The sequence below is a fragment of the Crotalus tigris genome, unplaced genomic scaffold (genome assembly GCF_016545835.1).
Source record: "Crotalus tigris isolate CLP2741 ecotype Arizona unplaced genomic scaffold, ASM1654583v1 scf7180000019967.70471, whole genome shotgun sequence".
In the NCBI taxonomy this organism is placed as follows: Eukaryota; Metazoa; Chordata; class Lepidosauria; order Squamata; family Viperidae; genus Crotalus; species Crotalus tigris.
In genome coordinates, this window is record NW_024097796.1 from 31755 (window position 1) to 35132 (window position 3378).

Consider the following 3378-nt stretch of genomic DNA (forward strand, 5'->3'; position numbering starts at 1 on the left):
AACGAGATGGCTATGAAAAGCATGGAGATTGTCAAGTTCCCAGCTCCATTGAGGCAGGCAAGGAGAACTACAAAACCACCAGGAGGACCACCTGATTCCTCAGATGACATCTTGGAGGATGAACCCCTGGTAAGTGGACCCATCACACCCCTCACCAGAACTGTTTCACCCCGGAATGCTCAAGAGGGTTACACTCAGAGCCCTAATAGACCCTGGCTGCACTCACTGCCTCATAAGCCCAACCCTAGTGGGGAATTAGGGATTCTGGTGAGGAGGCTGAAGAAATCAATTTCATTTGGTCAATTAAATGGGTCCATTGCAGGGGCGGAACACCAGCTACTCTTGCCACATTATCTATCCAGCTCACCATAGGGGATGACATAGAGGTTCTTAACGCTTGTAGTGACCCATGGCATGGAATGCCCCCTCATCTTGGATATGGCATGGCTGATCAAGTGAAACCCAAGGGTGGACTGGAGGACAGGAGAACTGAGATTCACAAAAGGGAAGATAGAAGCAGGAGCCCCGACTCAAACCCAGAACTAGGGAAGCTCCTTGGAAAGCGCAACAGCAGTGGGGGGAAAGGAGTTGCAAGGCATACCAGAGGAATACCAGGATCTAGCTGAAGTGTTCAGCGAGGAGAAATCCAACAAACTCCCCCCCACCAACCCCGCCACCAACCCATAGACAAACCGCCGAGTGAACTAACTTAAAAAGGCGCATTCCCCTTTAAGAATTAGCTACTGGCTAGAAAGGAAAGTTAAGGGGCACAGCTGGCACTTAAGAATGAAAAAATATAAATAACTACTGGCTAAATAACTACTGGCTAAGGCAGCCTCCCCAAATGGCTCCATTCATAAGTAAAGGAATGCTACAGACAAAATCCATTCAGCAGAAAAATACTTCAAAATCTCTTGCAGCAAAACTTATAGCTAACAATAACAGAGCAATAGAAGCTAACAGGAGACATCAGCCATCAGCCAACTAGAAATTGCCAAACACTCCTTAAGAACACAAAGCCCACATTGCACAAATCCCAGAACTTCAAAGTCAAAAAGCAGATAAGAATCCTTCCACTCTCCATCTCCCTCCCTCCCTCCTTCCATATCGCACTTCCAGCTGATGCTACCTTTCTTCATTCCTCATGGAGGGCAACCCTTTCCCTGCTAGATTTCTTGCCTGTTTGTTGCTGCTAGCACAGGTGGCTGCCACAAAAGTTGTAGATCGGCTTATGGCCAGCCTACTTGGCTTGTTTGATCTCCTCTCCTGTTCCTCCCCACCCTCCTCCTTCCCCTTCGGTGCAGCTAGAGCTGACTCCACCTCCTTCCAAGGCTGCTTCTTTTTTTCTCTCTCCCTCTCCCACCCAAACTGCTTCCTTTTATAGCCTCTCCTGTCTCCGCCCTCCTCCTCTTCCTTTCTCATGGGGGAGGGTAAGTCAGAAGTGAGCCTAGGGCCTTTGCCTTGCACCAGCCACTCTGCAGCTCCAGAGGACTCTCTCACAGTAAGTCCTTACCTGCACTGGCTCTTTCCCTCCCCCACTACACTTGGGTAGGCAGGGCTGCATACCACCTGCCACTTGTTAATGTACCACAAGTGGTATGTGTACCACCTGTTGAAAAGCCCTGCTATAGCCCATTTTTCACCAGATAGCCAGTAACTTCAACATATAGCATGGGCCTTGTTAACCAGGGTGACATCTGAGCTGGTATGGCTTTCTGAACTTTGCATCTCACCATATATATTTTTTTATAAATGTTTTATTAATTTTCTATTTTCACAAACAAGTGCTCAATAGAGAACATGATGACTGAGTCCATTAGTAATTCTGTGGTACATATAAGCTTCTTCCAACTAAGTTCAATATTATACTCACCAGTACATCCTCTCTTCTTCTGGTAAAGCCATTTTTCCACACTAAGCAAATACAATTCTTATTATTGTTAGTAAACATACAATTGCATATCAACATTTGTTACATTTTCTAATAATATCAATAATATCAGTTTAAAATATCTTTTCTAGCCAAAGCATATCTTAATTGCATTTGCACTCAGTTTCCACTTATTTAATCCATATCCTAGTTTTGCTTTTTTTCAAATTTAATTTTCCATCCATGTTCAAAGTATCCCAATCATTTATAATTTCAAAACAAGTTATATTTGGACAACCAAAAGCATCCCTTATTCAAAGTTCTTAACATATTCTTGTTTCCCTTTTCATACCACGATATAATATTCTGATTACAAATCCTAACTATCTAGTTATAATAATACTTCCATTTCTAACAATCTATTCTTAACCATATTCAAACCTCTAATTAATAATATAGCATCCCCTCTAATAGGTCAAAGCTTCTGTTTCCTTCAATCTTACTCTAGCTTTCTTTCTTTGCCAAATAATTTTCCAGGTCAGTGCATTTGGATCATGCAATAATTCTTCCTCTATTTTTGTATATATTATTTGAAAGAAGAGAAACAATTTGGTTAAAGTGTTTTTGGAAGAGCTACCCTGTCGATATTCATTAAACCGCCTCCTTTCTTCTCCAGTTCCCACAGTTCTGTTAACAACTTTATCTTCCATTCCATCCAGCTTTCCTTCCTTATCATCCAATATGTTCTGAAACCTTGATTTATAGAATGTCTTTTCCATTTCCAATATTATCATTGTGTCTTCTGAGTTTTCATTTTTCTGAGTCTGGTCACTAGTTTATTCCTTTAGATCATTATTTCGTTAGTGTTATTATTAACCTGTTCACAAGCTAAAGTAATTGTTTTTTGTATTAATTTCAACATGGAGAGAATTTCTTTCTGTGTTTCATCAGTAGTTTCTTGGTGATATGGCAAGTTAAGGCTACTGGGAACAGATGTTAAAGATGGTGTTTTACTATTTAACACTGAGTATGAAACATCCAATTTTTTTATCAGTAGCCTTTATAGATTTACTCAACCGTCTGTTCCTGAATTTCCTCTAAGTAGATACAAGTAAAATTCAAATTTTTCTGTCCAGTACGAAATATATTCTTTCTGTCCAGGAAGAAAAAAGGACCATTAAAGGTTCAAATAACATGCAAGCAACCCAGGTTCGAATCTCAGAAGGGTATGGCTAGCTCGAAATAACTATACTAGTTTCCTTTTAACTCTTTGTCAGCAAAAATCTAAATTTACAGATTCATACATACATACATGACTATATTTTCAAATTTTGAATTGAACCTTTCTTTCAGTTACACATACTGAACAAAGAAAACTCCATCCTGGTTCCAGTTGTCTCATTAAGTTTAAGTCACTCCTTACTGCTTATCTTCATAAAGTAAAATCTTTTTCTTGTCTAGAAGCTTTACCCAGCAATTTCTTTTTATTATGGAATCCTCAACCTTGT